Source organism: Centruroides vittatus, unplaced genomic scaffold (genome assembly GCF_030686945.1).
Source record: "Centruroides vittatus isolate TY-2023 unplaced genomic scaffold, ASM3068694v2 contig_482, whole genome shotgun sequence".
In the NCBI taxonomy this organism is placed as follows: Eukaryota; Metazoa; Arthropoda; class Arachnida; order Scorpiones; family Buthidae; genus Centruroides; species Centruroides vittatus.
In genome coordinates this window covers 1968111-1992333 of record NW_027122272.1, presented here as the reverse complement: position 1 = coordinate 1992333, position 24223 = coordinate 1968111, and the positions used below count along the sequence as shown (strand labels likewise).

Below are 24223 nucleotides of genomic sequence, written 5' to 3'. Positions count from 1 at the left end.
AACTTCACAACCTGTAAAATTTTTTAAATTTGTTTGGAACAAAGTCAGCGACATAATCTATTATGCATTCTAATACATCTGCAGCTGCATAATCATGATAAATTATCTCATCACACTCCTAAATACCTCTCTCAATATGTCCATTCAATTTGTCTTTTAATCTTTTTAAGTGGATAAAATACTCTTTGGATTTCTTTTCGAATTTTTTTTTTTACTTCATAATTTGGCACGGAATTTGGCAAATACCAGATCTTAGAGGTTTTAATAGGAAATATAATGACGACAATATATGTACAGTAGTATGTATATGTACTGTATATATATATTAGGGTGTCCCTTATTTTTCGAATATTTTTTTTCCTAACGCATAGGACCTAGTTTTGTTTATTTTACCCTTAAATACTCCCACAATAAATTTCAGCTCATTTTGATCACTAGAACCCGTGCCGACTTGCATCGAATTATTTCCATACATGTAGTGCTAGAGAAGTGGCACGTATTCGCTTTGTTTGCCATTCTAACACAATTTGTCGGGCTATTAACACGTATAGTTTTTTTCGAAGATGTCAGTGGAATTACGAAGCACTAAAAAACATATTTTCTTAGTCGGAGAGATAAACCACCAAATCACGGGTGCAAAATTACCGTCAAATCGGCAAGTACTCGCAGTTTTGTTTTTTAACATTCACGAAGTTAAACTAACTGTGAGTGAAAGCGCAAATCTTGTAATACACGAGTGTATCATATTTTGGGAAAAAGCTAGAATACCTAAAATATCTATACCTAACTGTGTCAAGATATTGGTGGATATTTATCAGGTATGGAGACTCTCCATATGTGATAAAGATCCACCAATTTCTTTATAATATCCACCAATCATTACAAATATAATATAATATAGACTATAATTATATTTTGAACATCTAATATTTATGAATTTATTATGATTACTACATATATAAAAACATTTAAGTACAAAAAGCAGATCCGTGCAACTGCATCGTGAAACCGAAAAGGAATAAAATTTTAAAAAATAGATTTAAAATATGATTTAAATTGTACAACAATTAATTAAAAATAAATTTATGTACACACATATATATATATACATACTTATTGTCACATCCGTGTCACAATATAAGCAAATAATTCTCTAGCTCTTGGCACTTAGGCTCCTAATACTTTAGTACGGTTCTGATGTAAAATGGTTAATAAAATTTTTTAAATTATTTTAAACTACATAAATATTTCAATTGAAACTTTAAATAGTTTAACCTTATAAGTTATTAACGAGGTAGCGGCCGAAGTTTTCAACTCTAAAACGTGAACGTCGAGCGCTGCTATCTTGTAAGCGGCGCTCGACGTTCACGTTTATTATGACAACATTAGACAATAACGAAACTATGTAATGTAATAACGTCACCCCAAATGTAATTTAATAATGAAGTTAAGAAAATAAAGCAATTAAAAATATTTTAATTAAATATCTTTTACAAATTTACAATTTAATGATTTTATTATTTTAAAGATAACAGGATGCCTGAGGACGGTAATTATATTTAATGAATTGAAACATTTATATTGAACATTTTTTTTATATTTTCAGAATTTTTCTAGTATTATGTAGTTAATATTAGTACTAAGCTAAAATTAGCAATATTTGCCGGATTATAATCATTCGCTTTTATAACTACTTAAAAAAAGAGGTTTTGGAGCCTTAAAACGAAATGTCCTTCGAATCTAAAGTTCATTCAAGTCCATGAATTACTCAGACGACGATTTTATTCCCAGATATTTTATTTAAATACATTTCCGATCAGAGTTTTCACCAATCCTTTTTCAGTTCTACAAATGATAAAATTGTGTTGTAATTTAATTTTTTTTTAACAAAGATGTAAAATATTAAAACAAATAACTTACAAAGGTACAATCTACAATAGAGTTTACTATATGTTTTTCTAGAAACAACAACAATAATAATAATAATAACAACTCTCCCGTGGTCACCACTTGGTCGTGGTGGGAGAGCCCAGTAATTTTACTGATCCATAGGGCAATGCAGGCTGGAGAACAAGCTCCTGGTAGGGACACCCATGCCAGTAAGGTCTATGGGGAGAAATCAAGCTAAGAGTGACCACATCCACATTCTGTGGAGATATTTATCATGGTAGTAACCAGATCAAAGTGTGATACCAGCTCGGACGTCGCCCGGGTTAACAAAGTCCGCGTTCGTGGGTTAGGCAGAGGCTCACGTTCGAAAAATAAGCCACAGTCTCCCTTTGTTACCGGTGGTGAAAAGTAGTACTGGCCCAAGTATGGCTACTGCAATGCCCTCAACAGATGTGAGGAACCAACCTAGCCTTGGTGTTTCTGTGGCAATGCATCCACAGACCACAAAGGCTGGAAACCACGCCAACGGATGAAATGGACAATAGAAATGAACGAGTTTATCATCCGTACTTACTACACTATCACCGAACAAAGGGTTGTTGATCAAAAAAGAACAATTATACACATATCCCACAAACAACACTCGAACTTATCAAACAACAGGTTGCTGATCAAATACATCAACAGACAGAAACATCTAACATTAATAAAGATCACGTAACCTGTCAGGATAATCCAGCAACAAGCATTGATAATAATACACATACAACAATTACCACTAATGATACTACAGACACTTCCTCACCACCACTGATAACGTAGACATAGATTTAGTTAATACGCTCTTACTTATATTTCAGGAAACACTCACTAAATATACAGGCACAGATCTCACACAACGACCACGAATACCAAAAATCAACACGTCAAAGGTAGTAGGAAAAACACTAAATTATGTAAACACTCACTCACTTACTACCACACTACATTCATTCAATTTCTACACTCTCAGACATTTATACATTAGTTTATGTTGGGGCAGTCATAGTAGTGACACACCATGGACTGAAAATACAATCGCAGACAGATACACACAAAACACAATTCTATCACAAGCCTCCCTGGCAGAGAAGAATAGAAACACAAATAAATGACATTAGACAGCAATTAGGCAGGCTGACACAATACACTAAAAACAACATAACACCCAAATTAAAGAAACAACTCAAAAACATTTTCAAGAAAATCAAAACACACAAAACACGAACATTACAACACACGCATTACAGAATACATCGACACACTAAAACAAAAAACTCGCAGCCAAAGCACGTAGACTCAAACGATACAAAACATTGTTCACTACGAAAACAACAAAATAAATTATTCACAAACAATGAAAAACTCTTTTACAGACAAATCAGTACCAAAACAAACACTGATACACAGCACAGTGGCACACCAACAGAAGAAGAACTCACAACTTACTGGTCTTTTCTTTGGTCTAGTGCTGATGCTGGCTGGATTGAGGAAGAGAACAAAAACTTGTGTAACATACCAACTATGCCCTGTGCTAAAATAAACGTACACGACATCCACTACTCTGTTAACAGAAGACACAACTGGAAGACACCTGGTGTAGACAACGTTCACAATTTCTGGTGCAAAAAATTTACATCACTGCACCAGGAACTAGCTAAACATCTAACACGCATCATCAATCCACAAGATATGCCAAAATTTCTTACTCAGGGCATCACCTACTTGAAACCTAAAAACAACAATACCACAGACCCCACACAATACAGACCAATTACATGTCTTCCAACACTCTACAAATTATTGACTTCCTGTATCGCAAACAAAATATACAAATATGTTGAAGAACACGACATTCTAACGGAACAACAAAAAGGTTGCCGTAGAAATCACAGGGGATGCAAAGAACGGTTACTCATAGATTCAGTCGTTTTACGGCAAGCACACAAACAACACAGAAACATACACATGGCATATGTAGACTACAGAAAAGCATTCGACTGTGTTCCACACAGTTGGCTGCTACATATTCTACACATGTACAAAATACACCCATCACTCATTGCATTCTTCCAAAACACTATGCAGCACTGGAGAACAACACTACATCTCAGGATTAGTAATACTTCCATACAAACAAACCAAATATTCATTAGGGCAGAATTTTTCAAGGAGATTCCTTGAGTCCTCTCTGATTCTGCTTAGCCTGAACCCATTATCCAATATGTTAAACAACACGCAATATGGTTACAACATCAGACATGAAAAATCAACACAGTTTACACCGTCACATCTCATGTACATGGATGACATAAAACTTTATGCATCCACACAAAAACAACTTCATCAACTCCTACAAATTACACATTCTTACACCAAGGACATACAAATGGAGTTTGGCCTCGACAAATGCAAAACACTTCACACAGAAAAAGGAATCCTGAAGAAAGAAGGTTTTGCACTTGGAAATGGAGACGTTATTGAATCCATGGAAGAGGGCGAGTTCTACAAGTATTTAGGATTCCAACAGGCCAAACTAACAGAACATACACAAATAAAGCAAAGATTAATTAAAGAATACCAAAGTAGGTTAAATGCTATTCTCAGAACAGAGTTAAATGCAAAACACACAGTTAAAGCAATAAACACGTATGTCATCCCAGTATTCACATATTCTTTTGGAGTTATATATTGGACTCACACAGATCTCAAGCAACTCCAAAGGAAAACAAGAACAACACTTACTAAGCATAAACAACATCACCCTAAATCCGCCCCAGAAAGATTAACCCTTCCACGTACAGATGGCGGACGTGGCCTGATTGACATAGTTAACCTTCACTACAAACAAATACAGTCACTGCGAGAGTTTTTCCACAGAAAACAAGAAACATCACAGTTACATAAAGCAGTAAATCTAGCAGACTCAAATAACACGCCATTAAACTTACACTCACGTCGTACGGACACAACACAACATATAAAAAGCATAGACACCATTAAGCAATCGTGGGCTCGAAAGGCACTCCATGGCAGGCATTCTTATGACCTAGCCCAGGATTTTGTTGACAAAACTGCGTCAAACAGATGGTTAGCTCGGGGATGCCTCTTTGGAGAAACGGAAGGATTCATGATTGCCATACAGGATCAGGTCATACATACTAAAAACTACAAAAAAAACACATACTGAAAGATACAACACTCACAAATGACACATGCAGAAAATATCACATCATGCCAGAAACTATACAACACATCACTTCCGGTTGCAAGCTCTTGGCACAGACAGATTATTTACATAGACATAATCAAGTAGCAAATATAATACACCAAGAAGAGAGATTGGTGAAAACTTCGATCGAAAATATATTTAAATAATATAATGGGAATAAAATCGTCGTCTGAGTAATTATTGAGCTTGGGTGAACGTCGGATTCGAAGGACATAGCCTTTCGTTTTAACGGTACAAAATCCCCCTCTTAAGTGGTTAAAATGAAAAAAACAAACAATACATATACATCTTAAATTAATATTAAAAGATTTAATTCATTGTCCTTTTTATTATAAGTTTTTTTTATTAACTTACTGTTTTTTTGCCTGTCTATCTAGATAAAATCCTGTAACTCAATTTTCATCCATTTCCCAATTTTCGATCTAGTTGAAACTTTACACACATGTATTCCCGGTGACAATACATTTAATTTTTTTAGAATTTGCAAACAACTTTAGCAAAAATTACCGAAACCTTACGATTATATTTAGAAATATTCTTAGTTACATTTTCTAACAATTTTTCTGGGCTTTCCATGAGAGTCCCATACTTTTATTTTTGGTAGCGTAATACCAAGAATACTGTGCGAGCTGAAAAAAATTTACTTTTTACTTTTTAGTGTATCTGTGAATAAAAACAGTTTCTTTAAAATTTTTTAAATATATATATATATTTTATTTCTTTAATTTATTCATCTTTGCCTTATTTTACGGAGTAAGCATTGAATTCAACTTAGTCCAATAGTGTCATTTGCAACATTGCTTCTTATTTTTGAAAGAGGTCGATTCGTTGGTCATGACAACGATTTAATTCAATACCGGATATAAATAAAAAATTAATGATGATAATGGATATAAAAAAAACTTTTTAAAATTATTTATTATGAATACCTGTTAACAAACTGAATATGTTTTCAACGAAAATATTGATACGTTATTGCTAGATTATAAATAAATCAATCTAGCAATAACATATACCTACCAATATTCATTACCAAAGAATAATTTCATTTTATTAAAAAATGTATTATTTTAAAGCCAATTATCAATGTTTGTTTTCGTTAATGTTAGGCCTTCTGAGAATGTTACCTATTAAATATTGAGAATAAATATTAATTCAAACGTATAGTCAATTTTTAATCAAAATTTATTAGGAATTAGTAAAAATGAATTTATTTGAACAAAAAGTAGTTTTATATAGATTTAATAGCAATTTAACTATTGATATAAGATTCTACATACATTATTAAAATCACGATTTATTTTTTATTTCATTTTTCAATAGATATAAGTAATTTAGATGATAAATGTATATTCTATTGTATTTTTTTAATTTAAAAGAATGAATGTTTTTCAGAATGTACGGAGTTATCAACAATTGAAAACGTGCAAACGACCATTAGTTTCTTGCATTAACGTAAGAACACGTTTGTTGTAATTCATTACATTAGAAAAATATATTTCACAATAAGAAAAAAGACGCCAAATAAAAGCTTACAAGTTAAAAATTTTAAATTTGAGTTTTTTTTTTTTTTTTTTTAGGATTTTTAAAATATATTTTGCGTCTTTTCAATGTGATATTAATCATTTTGACAAAAGAAATTCACATCAAGCTAAGCTAAGTTTTTCAAGATGTAATAATTTTATTTTGAATTATTATTTTTTTATTTTACTCGTCTATTTCTTTATAAAATGCAAAATATAATTAACCAGACGCTTTTCAAGATAATCCATATAAACAACAGAATATAACAGAGCTCGGATACATTTATAATAATGTTATCTACATACTATAAAACTTGATCAACTCAACATAATAAATTACGAGACTGTATTCTTCATTCCATAAATAGAATATGTCTATTAACGTTAAATTATTACAGAAAGATTGTTTAAACACACTGAAAAGAATAAAAATTAAATAACATTTCAATCAAATTTGTACAATATGTACCAATTTGGTCAATTTATTGTCTTCGAAAATCTTTTCACATCTGTATTAAAAACTGTAATCTTTTCTGATACTGATTATATTTGACAATAGGATGATCGAAGTGCTTAATTTTTAAACCCCGATAACTTGTTCATTATGACCCATAGAATGAAACCGTTTAGGGGATTGCGTTATAATATCAAACACTGCCTTTGTGTCATCAAAACAGGTGGGAGCATAACTGAAATACTCCTTGTTAGTGCCCACACAGCGGAAAGTCAACACGGGGCGGAATAGCCAAAGCAACTAACATCCAACCAGCACGTCAGAGAGCGGACCAAGCAAGTACAATGGAAAAAGTTTTTAAAAAAACCATCTAAATAGGTGCCAGATCTCCATGCATCATTCCCTTTGGTGTATTCCGTTGTCTTAGCTCAGCATTTCTCAACCTGTGGTCCCCAGGCAGACTTAATTTAAACCTCCCTGCGGACTTAACGGTTAATAACGGTTAAATCTTTGTTCAATAATGATTCATTTTTAATAGTTTACTTCCAATTTAATTAATTGTGTTTCCATATGTATTCAAAACATGCTTTTAGATTTATTATGTAAATGGCACAGTATATCCCCAATATCCACATAAGTTTAAAAAAAACAACGATCAATTATTTATTGTGACATCGTCACAATGCCAGGCTGCAATTTTAATCATATTTTTAATTAATTTAAAATATATGCTTTCCATCTCAAATTAGTACTGTAGTGTCTTGCCCCTGTACACCATACTTTTTCGTTAACAATAGAGTCATGCCGGTCATCTATTAACTGCTTTCAGGAGAAAAGTTTTGAATTGAAATAGCGTAACTTTCGGTTTGCATCGAAAGTTCGTACACAGTTAATCGGGGCGTCGCCTCCTGCACCTAAGATTTCTAAATCTAGTCTCGTCTTTCATCTACCTAACTCCTTTTTCGAGATTAAGGAAAGACACGACAGTGAGAATTTATAGGTCTACAATTTTTTCAAGTTGCAGCCCAATAACTTAGTGGTCCGTAGAATTTTTTCAGACAATTTACTGTCCCTTGGACTTAAAAAGGTAGAGAAACTTTGTCTTGGCCCATCCACTCATCCATTATTTATTGTCTTGAATCAAACTTCAGCCTGTATTGTCGCATTATTTTTTCAGGCTATATTGATGTTAAATTTCAATTAATTGAATATCCAAATTTGGTTTACAGTTGTGCGATTAATCTCATTGTCGTGTAAAAATTAACAATTAATTTATCACTAATCTTTTTATAAGTTTATAAATTATTTAATTAAATAATTTATAAATTCTGGAAGAAAAGAGCGACACGAATTGGACTTGAATTTCCTCTTCGGGAAAATATTGTAATCAACTTAATCTTGGCTAATGTTTTAATATATTCTTATATATAATGTTATATTATATTCAAGAATATGCAGTATGGGAAACTCCTATGGGAGAGCATTTATGTTATATTAAATTCTCTATTACATGTTTTCCCGAATATAATTTGTTCGTATTAAAATCGCAGGGGAGATATTATTTCGGAATTAATCAAATAATTAAAAAATAAAGATGAATTATTAATTAACAGCAATTTAAATTAGTAAGTCTTCTCTAAATACGAATTAAAATATTGGCAAAATAATTGTATAAAATTTTACATTTTATAACAACGTTTTAAGTTATTAAAATTTCATAATATACCAAACTTTATTGAATAAAACGTTGATCGTTTAAATATAATATTAATTGTAATTTTGACTGATAATAACATTTTGATATTGATATACAAAATAAAGATATTATGTATTTACAGGAGGCAGAAAAACTCGCTTTTGAAGTAAGTAAATTAATCCATAATCTTATTAAAATGATTTACTTATATGTAAATATTTAATTACAGTGGAACATACAACGATTAGAACGAGGTTCCTGCAAACGAGAAATATCACGGTATAAATATAATCTAGTTTTCTTATCAATAATATTTTAATATCGAAATACGAATTATTAAAAATAGTCAAACTATTTGTTATGAAATGCTTCACGTCCTTTGATTTAATATATTTTCTCTTCTATCAATATAGAAGAGAAAATATAATAAATCAATATAACAACAATTTGGCTACTAATGAGGTCTTATCACACCACAATATGCGTTTGCCCAGATTAGAACTTCTTAATTCTTTTTAATTAACTCCAAAATGTACAATTCGGGTCTTTTGACCCCTCTTCAGTTGGTTTTTATGAAAGTTGTATGCTCCAACAGTAGAGGGCTCAAAAGACCCGAAGTGTACAGTACATTTTGAAGCTAATTAAAAGAATAAAGAAGTTCTAATCTGGTAACATTTTGATTGGGGTGTGATAAGTCCTTAATAGTAGCCAAATTAACAGCTATATTGATAGTAGTCAAACTATCTTATAATCTTTGTTTCGGATCCAAACAAATTTGAAAAAAAAAAAATCTATTAAGTACATTTGAAAATTATTCTGAAAATAAAATAATTTATTCTAAACGTTAATATGAATTTCTAACAAAGTAGATAACTAATATCCTTATAATTATTTAATTCTTTAAACGCCAAAAGTTTTTAATAAAAGTTGTATTGCATATTTCAGATTTTTAATGTAACAATAAAACCATAGAATATATTAGAAGAAATGAATATTACCAGAAAATGAAGAGAATATATTAGTGATACATATATTTAATGAGAAATCTATTAAAAATTATAACATTTTTTTATTTTACTTCTTGATAAAGTTCCAATATTCAAAATATGTCTATGTAATGATAATTTGTTCAAAGTACAACTTTATATTGAGATGGAGAAACAAGATGGAATTTAATTTAAAATTTATACATAAAACTAAATATAAAGAGTACTGTATACATAAAAATTATAAGTCGGTATAAAAGTATAAAATATAAGTTCGTATAAATAAAAGTATATACGTATAATAATAATAATATTATTATTATATAAAGTAAATAAAATCTAATAATAATAATAATAATAATAATAATTATTATTATTATTATTAATATTAAGATTGTAGTAAATAAACTGAATATAATCGCGTCACAACCAGATACTCGTGTAAATATCTACGGTATTCTTTTTATAATAATAATTATTAATAGACTTTATCTACGAGACCTCTGCTCCGCAGAGCACTGCAGAGGTTACAGTACAAGGTGTTACAAATAACGTCAAGAATACCGTAGATATTTATACGAGTATCCGGTTGTGACGCGATTATATTCAGTTTATTTACTCCAATCTTATTTACTAAAACAAGCAACAGGTTATAATAATGTACAAAACGTATGTAAAGGTGTTTATCGGAAGCAACATATTTCTGAAATTATTTCTAAGAGTACTGTATAGATACATTTAAACAGTATAAAATGATTTTATATTTTCTTTCTTTTGAGTCTGCATCTCACATGTTAGCGGGAGAACTTTTTATCGAACAGCTAGAAAAATTATGATTTTAATCAAAGCGAATATTACATTAGGGCGAAATAAATTTAATATTTTGCATTTTGTGTGAAAAACTGAAATATTAATGAAAACTACTATGTAATTTTTCTAAAAATCATTATCGTTGTCAACATTTTGTCTTTTCACAAATATGTCATGATAACTCTATGTGCCTAGCCGAGAGATCATCATTTCAATATTATTCTCATTATATAACGTATTAGCAGGTTATGTTGTCTCGAATTCTTATTCAATTTTGATAAAAATAATAACTGTAGGATATTAGAATGTGGCTACATTCTGATTGTTCCAATATGATTGTAAATAATTGATTGTTCTGTATTTAAAGATTCTATTGAAGAATACGTCTCATTTAGATTGTCTTATTCTCTACAAAATAATACAGTTGCTATAAAGTTGCTACAGTTGCTATCATAAAGCTTAAAAAAGTTGTTGGATAACCTATTCCTATAATATTAATCTTATGAAATTCATGCTTTCAATATTTGCAGTGTTTCACTACATTTTTTAGAATTAATACATCCAGATTATATCAAATGACTTTTGATGTCTAGAAAAGCGTGAACATTTAACTGCCTATGAAAAGTACAGTCATCATATTGAGTTAGTAGCCTACAAAAGATTCCATTTACGTTTTACATTTAAAATTTATTTCAGAGTTTGATAATTCAGAAAAATCTCAGAACAATTAAAATAAAAACGTTAGTTAAGTAGAAAACTTAACAAAATTAAATATTAACAACTAGCCTTCGTGATCAATCGATTGAAAAGAATTTTACACATGTCGAAACACACGGCATATGACAATACAGATAATGAAATAAGCATTATATAATTTTAAATTCTTTAGACGATAACAATATAGGCCAAATTACACAAACCCGGAACATTTAATACGATATAAAAAGGATACAAAATGAACTTAGAATCTATGACTTTTTCAAAATCCCATCAATACGTTCTACATTTTTACCATTCTATGAATTTTGTAATTATTATATATAAAATAATTAATCAACTATTTCTTATAAATATTTTTTAAATAATAGGTAAAAATTAATTAGAATAAATTACAATAACGGATACTCCTTTTGTGTGAAAAAGAACAGTACTCTTACTATTACAATTATTTATAAAGTTAAAACGTCGCAAAATTGTACACAGACCTGCCAATTAACTCAAATTAACATTAAAATCTTCAACTTGTACGGTACATACGGTATTTCAGAATAGTAAAAAAGTTAATCGTTTACGTCTTTCACGCACTAACACAGGAAAAAGGGATAAATGTATGCAAATTAAAATTTCGATGAACAAAACTATTATTAAACAACCTTTCGCTATTTTCAATTCTCTGAATAAAACGTTCAGATTATTTTTTAAAAATTCCAAAAATAAAATAAAAAATATCCATTACACTTTTTCAATGCAATAAAAAGAGTCAAATTATTGATATATGAAGTTGATTCAGTTCGTTTCAACTAAGCATTCGCCAACTAATCGCAGGTGAAACGCATCGGATTCCCTCACCAAGTAAACTAGCGCCAAATTTATTATGTAAGACAATGGTTTTCAACTGGGTTGAAATATAATGTTGAGCAGTGCCATAACATTTACGTGTATATTAGAAACTCTATTATCTATAAGGGATCAAGATCGAGGCCGTGACGAATATGAGAATACACGAATAATAGAATTCTCCTTACTAGTACAGAAAATTTAATTTACACTCCTATAGGCACAGTACTATACAATCAACCAACTGTTTATTTATTATACAGTATGCAACCCTTTCCATGCAATTTTAATATATGCGATGCGGTACCTTAACTAGAATACAACATAAAAATAGAAGCTTGCATACAGTAAAATTCAATAAAATACCGCACAAAATATACTTTATTATGGCAAAAATAAAAAAAAGTTACGGTAACTCTACTCCCAAATCTAAATTCGGGAGTAGAGTTATTAGCACTTTGACGGTTAACAGAAACTGATGGTTACAAGTGAAGGGATAATCAAGTTTTTACTGTATTATTAAAATACGAAAAACGCAATAACTTTAAATTGATAAAGAAGTAGCAATGTTGCAAGAAAAAAAAAATATCAAGTTTGTAAGTTACTGAGCTGATGGAGACTGGGGACTTAAAATCCCACTTCTCGGACACCAGTGTAAGTTTCCGAACTTTCAGGGGAGGATCGTTAATCCCGCGTCAGGATGGTCTAGGGACGTTTGCGTGTGGGTGTGGCGGAGACAAATGATGACAAGTATCTTACAAAACACCTGTTTATTTTAACAGAAAATAACTTATACTATTCACAAAGTTCTTTAAACAATTGAATGATCGAAAGTTCTAAGTGTCGAGGATATTTGCCTAACGTCGCTCGAAGTTGGGCCTCGGGGCAGCGGCAGGTGAGGAGATTCGTCGGTTGGCGTCAGCGGCACGACTCTCTGGATGGGCACAAAGGCGGAAAACTCCGTCTTCCGTGCGTTGACACACAGCGTCTTTTTGCTTCGAACTTCACTTAACTGAGTGTGCCGTGAACTTGACGATCGGGGGTTATATCAATTTCCGTTCTCTCCTTTTGTTCATTCTGATTGGTTCCACGTCCCTTTTTCCCGTTCCCCGATTAGTCCCTGGTCTGTCCCTAAGTGAAAGACAAGACCTGTTCGGGTCACGAGAAAGATCCGTTTCGGAGAACCTAGCTGACACCATCCGTTAACTCTGGACGGAAGGTGTTGATGGGACTTTGAACTTGCGCTCATATTCCCTCATTGTTGTCTATTTTATGACGTTAGAATTTTAACGACCTGACGCGATGTCCCCTTCTATAATTAACCTTTCCCTTTTTCCAAAATTTTTATATGTTCTAATTGCTTGTATACAAGCACCTTTGACTACTGGACTCTACTGGAAGACGTTCGTTTACATTTATTGCGTCGTGTTTTACATTAATAGTATTTTTTCTTACGTCTCAGTTTCATATGACTAGCACGACGAATCCGATCTTTGATCGGTTTTAACAATGGAGGTTTTTTTCCCCTCTAGTTTTGTTTTAATAAATTTCTATAAAAAATGTTTAATTTAAACCCGTTTTTTGAACCTCACAAGTTGAAGGTATCACTAATGGTTGAAAAACACTAGAGTATAACACTTGTATATACGCTTGCGGATTAGTAACAATGAAGAGTTTTCTGTTTTTGTGAGCTGTGTTTTGACATTTTCCCCAAAGTGAAAAAGGAACAACAGCCATACAAGATTGCTTGAATATAATCAATAAGAAAAATTGAACTGAAATTTAATACATATTTTATAATTATTATTGCTTTTATAAATTCACATTTTGACACAAATAATGCTATTTGCTGCATATACTGTCATTCAGTGTGAACAAGTTGCATTTTCTGAAGTAATGTTTGAAGAATGCATCATTTAAGTGGTTTTAATTAACCCTGTTCTCAGATCAGTACTAGTTGATAGACTGTTTGTGGTAAAGTTTCAGTTTTCTGACAGGTTATATAATAACATTATGTAACTTATTAAACAGAATAACAGAAACATTAGTATAACAAATTTATTAAAGAGAAAAAATGTTATAATATTGTTTGTGAACTAAAAACACACTTTAAAATTTAAAACAAAAAATATAGTAATTGAAATTAAAACTTTCAGCCATTTAAAGTAATATTTCATAATAATTGAGAGTAATGTAAAATACTATAAATTGCATATTCTAATGAATAATTGTTGCTTAATAATCATTTTATTATAAAATAACAGAATAAATAAAGTTGAAGTAGATATTTCTATTTTTTGTCTGCTGTTTAATAAATTTTTATAAACACAGTATATTTATTTAATTCTCTATAAAAATAATTAAATTTAGTTTATATGCATAAGAAAGTTCCTAAATACAGGAAATTATTATCTCTTACAAGTACTTTTGAAGGTTTAATTTACATGATATGTAAAGTTTGTGAGAATGGTTCTCTTTTCTCTTCATCTAATTTTAATTTATAAAAATGTTTAATCTGAGCTCCTGTTTGTGTAATAATGTAAAAGTGCATTTGAATAAACTCCTAAAAACACCGGGTTGTAAACAAATCTTCAACACAAACCTAATAACCGGTGCAAGTCTAATTAATTTTCTACGGCGAACGTTTTCGGACTGCACTCTGGGTCCATTCTCAAGCCTAAATTCTCTTCCAATCGGTCTTCGACAAATCGAATACTCCCAATCGCGTGCCATTCGAAAATTCAAAATTGTTCCATTAACTTCTGTAGAACCTTTACCCGAAAAAAACGCTTCCCATATTCCCTTTATAAATCTTAAAAAACTTAAACAGCTCAAACCCTTCAATAAAACGACCTGCAGCATCTTTCCTTTCCTTTGCTCCGTCTACGCTTTTTGCAGTAGGGCCTGCCACGCTAGCAATAACTTCACCTCGTCCTTTGCATTTATCGGCTGGGATGATTGGAAGGCCTTATAAATTTCCATTTGCTCTAACCATCGAATTTGATCAGCATAATTAGTGGTAGCCAGTAGTTTCGCGGCCATGAAGTCCATGATGATTTCCGGATCCGATGCATAAACCGTCAATGAGGTGGTAGCTCTCCTATGTACAATGTCCTTCTGGTGCTCTTTCCACCTTACTTCCACCGCTCTTTTGGTGGACTCAATGTACACCAATTCCCTATTGCATCTATTATCCGTTAGTGGGATAGTGTATACCCCATTACATACCAGCGGATTCTTGTGACCCGTATGGGTATAAGATGGCGGCATTCAGGTCCCTGGTTAAAAGGGCGCACACCCACAGCGCCATACAGGAAGCGTTACGGCATGAAATGGAATACTTGCAGGAAGTGGCGAAAGAGCACGGGTACAACAGATTGGTACAGCAACTAGAAAGGAATTATGTAAATGGCAGCAGTCCTGGGGACCTATTCTGAGTAGTATCGTTAAGCTAACGAACACGATAAAAACCAGTTTCTATCGGAACCACGTGATTCGCGTTTAATCAACTGTGAAAATGCTATTCCGAGCCGTACGTTTCGTTTTCGGTGCCGATAGCCACGTGCGATAACTAAGCTTTTGTTATCGGTCACTCTCGAGTTGCCGTTAGGAACGTAACGAAAGTGAAAACAACATGGCGTCTTTTCGTGTAAGAATGATTTTACTTCACGAGCAATTGGAGAGAGGGGACAGCAGTAACACCGATTAAATTTAATACTCTTTCTTCAACTTCAGTTAATTTTTGATTAACTGAAGGCTCACCTCCTGTTTGAAACGTTGATTTTTTATTTGTGAGGCTTTACTTTTAATGTTTACTTACCAGTCACTCCATGTCTATGCAAATAATATTTACATTTAATAAGATGTATTGCATTTGACATTTAATCATAATACTAATTCTAATTTGGTTATAAGGTTTATAGAAGTAGAACTTGTGGCAAAATTAAGTTTGTCATTTTATTCTTAATGAATGAATTAAAAAATACATTAATTACATGAAGTTATATAGAAATATACAAAGAAACTTAGACATACTTTGTATAATTGTAAAATGTTAGCATTATGTAATAATAGAAATCTTTATTTTGTAGATTTTATCTAAGTTTAATGTCGGTTTTAATTCATTAGTTTTAGTATAAAAAAATACATTCTATATACGTAACTTAACAGTATACATAAATGACTATCTATCACATAAATTATAATTTTTAAAAACAAATATTTGCTTAACGGATAGGCTGACAAAATAGACCCAGTAATAGACCCAGACATTTTAAAACAAAACAAAACTATATCACTAGTGCTAGTACACGACAATGCTAAAAGCACGTGCTTTGCTTAGAAAATGGCGGGTTGCAGTCACGTGACAAAATACAATGTTAACTAAACTGTGATTGGTTAAAGCGTAATAGCTATCGATAGCATGGGACCCAGACGCATCTCGACCGACTACCCGTAGCGAAACCCACTTAACGTGGAGCACAGAATAGCGATTTGTCTAAGGTTCGTTAACTGCCTTTCGCTAAGGCGACTTATCGAATGTCCTGTGTATCGCTCTCGTTCAGTTATCGAAAGAGCTCAGAATAGGTCCCCTGATCCACCGGATAATGGGAATAATGAGAAAGCAGCGAAAAATATCGTACCCCTTTCGTACAACCCGATCTTAGCACCTTTATATAGAAAAATTGCGAAAAGACAAGGGTTCGACATAGCGTACAGGCGATGCCCATCTACGCTTCAACTACTACGGAATGATAAGGATAGACCAAATAGGGTCAAACTTCCTGGGGTATACGCTATCCCACTAACGGATAATAGATGCAATAGCGAATTGGTGTACATTGAATCCACCAAAAGAGCGGTGGAAGTAAGATGGAAAGAGCACTAGAAGGACATTGTACATGGGAGAGCTACCACCTCATTGACGGTTTATGCATCGGATCCGGAAATCATCCCAGACTTCATGGCCGCGAAACTACTGGCTACCACTAAGTATGCTGATCAAATTCGATGGTTAGAGCAAATGGAAATTTATAAGGCCTTCCAATCATCCCAGCCGATAAATGCAAAGGACGAGGTGAAATTATTGCTACGTGGCAGGCCCTACTGCAAAAAGCGTAGACGGAGTAAAGGAAAGGAAAGATGCTGCAGGCCGTTTTATTGAAGGGTTTGAGCTGTTTAAGTTTTTTAAGATTTATAAAGGGAATATGGGAAGCGTTTCTTTCGGTTAAAGGTTCTACAGAAGTTAATGGAACAATTTTGAATTTTCGAATGGCACGCGATTGGGAGTATTCGATTTGTCGAAGACCGATTGGAAGAGAATTTAGGCTTGAGAATGGACCCAGATTGCAGTCCGAAAACGTTCGCCGTAGAAAATTAATTAGACTTGCACCGGTTATTAGGTTTGTGTTGAAGATTTGTGCATTTGAATATAGAAAACTAAATAAATTGTTATTTTAAGAAATATCTCCAAATTTCTTCTCTAATTTTGCATTTCAAAATTAAATAAATTTATCTTCGTACTTTATTATACGAACCATTGACAACTTTTTATTTTGAAATCTACTTTGTTAAAGCCTTTAATTGTGTGTAAAAGTGTAACCTCTAAATGAGAAAAAAAAGTACTCTATTTGAAATTATAAAAGGAATTCTGTGGCTCGAACTCGAAGGAACGTACAGTAAACTGCACGTAAATACATGAAATCTATACCGTAGCCTTGAAACTACGGATTCAATAGGGAACCTGGCGGCTCCATAGGGAACATTGGCCTCCTGACTTCGTGTTTGTAGACCTTGTTCGGCATATTTTATTTAGAAATTTGTCTTATCGCATTTAAAAAACCAAAACAATATGAAGATCAATTTTACTTAGGAAAGACAATAAAGATACCTTTTTCGAGGCTAAAGTATTTTTGGTACGATTTCGTATCTGGAATGCAGATGGCGAAATCGTCTTTAGCGTCATGATCCGCCATATTGTCCCCGCTAAGTCTGTCTGACAAGCGAGGAGCATTCGATGGAAACGCACTGTATTAAATAATGGAAGGAGTGGAATAGATTTTATTCTTTTCCCACGTTATGGTAACATTAACAAGGGGATTCCAACCGATCTGGCTGGGACATAAAGGCCAGACCATTAACTAAACGGTTCCCGTTATGCTTGTTAGGAGACCATCTATTAATAGTTTATGAATAAATAATGTTCCATATAGAGTTAAGATAGTCTTTACAAACAGTCTGTTATAAAGGAAAAAGCAGTACCCGAGTGGAAAACCAGCATGCGTTGTGTCCCCTTCCAGGCAAAGTTAATATTGTGTGTGGCACCATATGTTATGAGACTTTATTTACAGAAAGCTTTTCATATTATCTTATATATAAAATTCTCGTGTCACAATGTTAGTTACCTTACTCCTCCGAAACGGCTTTACCGATTTTTACCAAATTTTATATGCATATTCAGTAGGTCTGAGAATCGGCTACTATCTATTTTTCATACCCCTACACCATTTCCCCCCTTTCAAAAATATATTTATATATGAATTAAGGCTTTTATGTCCAACAGATGGCGCTAACTTCCGACGACGTAAGTTTGCTTTTCTGTGAGAATGGACTGAAGCAGATCATTTTCTATCTATCTATATAAATAAAATATAACGTTCGTTTGTTCCCACCGATTCCTTTGAAATTTTGACACAACGTTGCATTCGAATACGCACGTGTTTTTATATAATATACATGTCGAAATTCCCCCAGTGGGGGGAGATGGACGGGATTAAGGCTTACTGTGAAGAACTCGGCTTTTATTATACTATTTTAGATGCGTGTTTGATTGCGTTTTAATAGGGAACGTCAACAGAATATACACTAAAAAAGAATTTTTCGATATTCCCCAGCGGGAAAAGTGACGGGATTAAGGCTTACTGTGAAGAACTCGGCTTTTATTATACTATTTTACGTGCGGTTTTTTGCGTTTTTAATTGCTTTTTAATAGGTTACGTCAACAGAATATACACTAAAAAGGAATTTTTCGATATTCCCCAGCGGGAAAAGTGACGGGATTAAGGCTTACCGTGAAGAACTCGGCTTCTATTATACTACTTTACGTGCGGTTTTTTGCGTTTTTAATTGCTTTTTAATAGGTTACGTCAACAGAATATACACTAAAAAGGAATTTTTCGATATTCCCCAGCGGGAAAAGTGACGGGATTAAGGCTTACTGTGAAGAACTCGGCTTTTATTATACTATTTTACATGCGGTTTTTTGCGTTTTTAATTGCGTTTTAATAGGTTACGTCAACAGAATATACACTAAAAAGGGATTTTTCGATATTCCCCAGCGGGAAAAGTGACGGGATTAAAGCTTACTGTGAAGAACTCGGCTTTTATTATACTATTTTAGATGCGTTTTAATAGGGTACGTCAAGAGAATGTACACTAAGAAGGGATTTTTTGAAATTCCCCCCACGGGGGAAGTGTTATACATTTATAATAGAAACATTTTGAGCCACAACAACGCGTGGCCGGGTCAGCTAGTTTACTATAAATTATAAAACGACAAAGAAAGCTTCATTTTGAAGTAGAGATGAGTTTTTATAAAAAAATTAAAATAAAAAAAAAATACAATTGTAAATATTAAGTAAAATGTTCATTAAGTCTAACCCCACTCGAAATATAACATACAACTCCCCGTATCTTTTCACTCTTTCACCCTTAGCCACCAAAATTTAATAGCATCCTTGCTCACGATGTATTTATACCATGCCAAATTTCGCTTCTTAAAAAGGTTTAAAACAAAGAAAGGGAAATTTATATAAGATTAAATGCAATCAAAGTTTTAGTAAACTGATTACGTCTCTATACAAATAATTTTACAAACGTATAATTTATTTAATTTAAAACGAAACTTATTTTACACTTTAAAACACATTAAATGTTTGAATGAAGAACATCAAAACTAAAAGATAAGGAAAAATATTAATGAAATATACCAAATACTGTATACTATCTACTACCTTAATGTGAAAAAGTAATAAACATTTTGAATTTAGAACAAAAAATTTTGAAAAATGAGTTCTATTAAAGTAATTAAACAATTAAGAAGATTCTGTCGGAAAAATTGAATCCTCGTCCGAATTGTCAGAGACTTCCATTTCTCTGGTATAATAAAATATAGCCTTAAAAATGATTTTCTCTTTAATATATTGGCCAATCTTAAAGTCATCATTCATTTCCTCCTGCGAATTTTTTTCCTGCTTCAACGAATTGAAAAAATTAAAGAAGGTACTGTACATGTACAAATGCTCTTTTCTTTTTTCCAGTCGATATCGCATCCTTTCCATTCCGCGATTCCGGGTCCGATGAAACCGAAAGGTTCGTCCGGACCTATTTCGCCTATCGTGCAATATTCTTTCGTCAGTATGGAATTACTGAAATATTGGTTAGGTTCGAAATGGAATTCTAAGACGAAATCAAACCTATTATCCGAAACGTCCTTCACGGTTACGTTTTTGAGGTGTTTCAAAACGAGTTCGTCCTGCTCGTTTATCATGGGAGACAAGAAATCACAATTCAGAAACACCAACCAAAAATCCGAAATTCCCAGGTTTTCTTGACGTTCGTCCTCTTTACTTTTGCTCGATTCGCAGTCTAATTTTTCTTCTTCCATTTCTTCTTTGATATCCAATTCCTTTTCTGATTCCGTTAATAATTTCGAACCTGGCTTCGAATAATGGTTTATAAATATCTGCGTACTTCTTCTTCAGCTTTTGAAGCTCCTTGTAATAATTCACTTTGCTATTGTAGTATCGCAATTGCAGCTTGTATAATTCCAGGATGCGATTCTTCATGTCGGGTGCTACATCTCGATGAACGTAGGACAAATAATCGTCAACGCCATTATCCTTTACCTTCTTATCCGATTCTTCTGCAGCAATGGCACCGGGCTCCATTTCTATGCTAACCGTCGAAATATCGTCGGCACAAGTCGAATTTTTCTCGTTGATTTGTAAATTTCTTCTTCGATTCTCTCAACTCCGAAACGAATTGGCATTTGAAATTTAAACGTAACTGAATCTTAAAGAAAATAATCTCGAAACTGGCGTTAAACTTCGATAATAAATTGCTAAAAATTTCTGCATATAAATACATTCTGAAACAAAATATATTTCTTATATACATATAGGCCAATATTTTAATAAACTTGATATCAATAAATATCCAATGACGACATATAATTATTAATGTTATCGATCTATTTCCGCTAGTGGCGCCCCGATCATACCTTCATTTTTACTTTTCAGGCTGTTGTAGAACATGGAAAGCTATAGTAATACGTCAAATTTTTGATCCCCTTCCAAAAATTAAAAAAAAAAAACTGGATGATTTGGCATTCAATATATATGGAAAATTTGGGTTTATATTAGTGATGTAACGAATAGTATATTCGGCCTCAGCCGAATACCGAATATTCGGCTAGGAGCGTGGCCGAATACCGAATATTCGGCCAGGAGCGTGGCCGAATGGCCGAATATTCGGCCAAACTATTCGGCTTGATTAATGCACGTACGAAAATTGGCGCGCAAACCGCATTATCGCGCACCCTGCTCTCTATTGGCCCGCTGTCACTACGATTTTTTCTTCCAGTAGCTCTAAATTATTTTAATTAATTAATTAAATTATAATTATTAAAGTTAATATGAGATGGAGCCTAACATCTACCTCTAGTCCCAAACTGGTTTGTAATTTATGTAATAGCCGTAAATAGCCCGATATGATTCGACAGTGGTTGGTATTTAAATGTAAGTTATAACTTTTAAGTTATTTTATTTGCAATCGATTTTTTTAACTTTTTAATTAAGCACTAAAATTTTGTTTTTACTACGTATTTGTATACTGAATAGTACCCTAAGGATATACTTTAGTGGGGACATATGGTCTAGTTTTTCCCCAGTTGTGGAACAGTTCAAATATATTATTGAGGGTTTCTGTTTGTGAAGTTTTGTGATATTTTGTTGCCATTGCTTTTGTCAGTATTTTTAAAATTTAACATGATTTTAAAATTTAACATGAAAAATTGAACAAGATGAGAATTTAACATGATTTTCAAATGTTATCTTTTGTATATAATGAGAAATGCTCATTCTTTGCTTTATACAGTATATATAATAAATTAGATATTAGTTACTCATCTTCTAGAAATAGATAAATAATTATTTCATTAAATACGATACGTTTCAATAAAACGTTTCGTAAATCATTTTAAAATATCTTAAAAAATATAAAAATATACGCGAATACGAATATAACATTAATGCCCGATACATTCTAACCTACACGCCATCAATTCCATAAGATAACGGGCTAGATAAAGGCTATAATAATATTTAATTACGAAATAATTTAATACTAGAGTTAGATGCTATTTCTTATTAACTTTAATAATTATAATTTAATGTTCAGCATTAATAAAAGTTACCAAAATGATTAATTTACTGTGTTTTTGTAATTTCTTACTCCTGTTTTTAAGTATTCGGTATTCGGCCGAATAGCGAAAAATAGGCCGAATAGGCCGAATACCGGATAGTAACCGAATATTCGTTACATTACTAGTTTATATATATTGTATATAAACTTATAAAATTCAGGGATGGGAGGGTTATCTGTCATTTCTTGAGTAGGGTCAGAATGAAAATTTTATTCGTTAATATCCCTTACAGTTTCTTTTTTAAACTCACTTCCACTCCTAAAATTAAGCCTTTTGCCTTTTTATAAAATCTCGTCTTGTAACGGGTAGTTGGGCATGAGCTTCTAGGCTATATCGCCGCGTGGAAGTGTGACGTAATTGTCACGTAATAGTAGTTGTATGCGTTTATGGTGGTCGTTACGCGGGGAAAAATGCCTTCCGGGAGGTCTTTTAATGCCTTTGCTCCTATTCAGGCGGAGAAAACCCGGAAAACTCCACGTGGCCAGCCTGTCTTTTGTTTTTTATTTTTAACATGAAAGATATAAATCTTGTAATAATTTTTTCTTTTAAATTTATGGCAATCCGGAATATACAGTAAGACCCCGCTTAACGCGGGGGATGCGTTCCTAGATGACAGAGCGCTAAACGAAACAGCGTTAAACGGGGTCATCTTAACATGTAAATAAGGGGAATACGTGAAACAGAACAGAGAATAGGAAAATTTATCAGTTTTTTTTTGTAACATTTATTGTTAAATACTTTTTATTACATTAATTATAGACATTTATTGCTAATGCCGATATTTATTCATAAATCATTCATGAAAATAAAAAAAATAGTTCAAGTAAAGAAGTTATGTTTGTGATGAGGAAGGTTCTTCCTCATTTGACATCTTTTGTTTCTTTGTGAAGAAGTCATCTAACGTCGTTTGCCTTTTCCTGTTTCGTTCAGCAAGCAGTTGTCGATAGCAAGACATCGCATCCATGACACTTCGTCTTGCCTTTGAACTTCTATCAAAATTTAAAATCATTTTGTATAAACTGATCCATGATTTCCGTTATAGTGGCTAAACTTTTTTTAGAAAATCCATTGAAAGTTCCTTTTGTTCCTCATCTTCAGAAACACTAATTTCGTCATCTTCATGCATCTGTTTTTCTACTAATTCTTTAAGATCGTCGCTGGAAACACTTTCTCCAGTTGTAACTTGCAATAATTCTTCAATATCCTGCACATTTATATTATCCAACCCTGTTTCATTAGCTAGCTTGACAATTTCGTCGACATCAACAATGGATTCTCTTGTGTCAACATCCTTGCTTAGCTCCGGCCATACATTCTTCCATACTCCTTTCAAAACATTTCTCGGTCATCTCATTCCAGGAAAGATTGATGTTGTCTACAGCATCCATGATATTATAGTTTTTCCAAAAATCTCTAATGGATTGTTTATCTGCTCCATCTGTTTTATCAATCAGTTGTTGGAATGTCCGCCGCAGATAATAAGCTTTAAAATTTGATGTTACGTCTTGATCCCAACACTGCGTGCGATCTCGGGTAATTCCAATACTATCGCG

General features: G+C 32.6%; 1 pseudogene; it reads right to left on the bottom strand.

The window, feature by feature from the left end:
• Positions 1 to 20222: 20222 nt before the first annotated feature.
• On the bottom strand, positions 20223 to 21243 carry LOC136977902 (nucleosome assembly protein 1-like 1; annotated as a pseudogene).
• Between the last annotated feature and the right edge of the window lie 2980 nt (positions 21244 to 24223).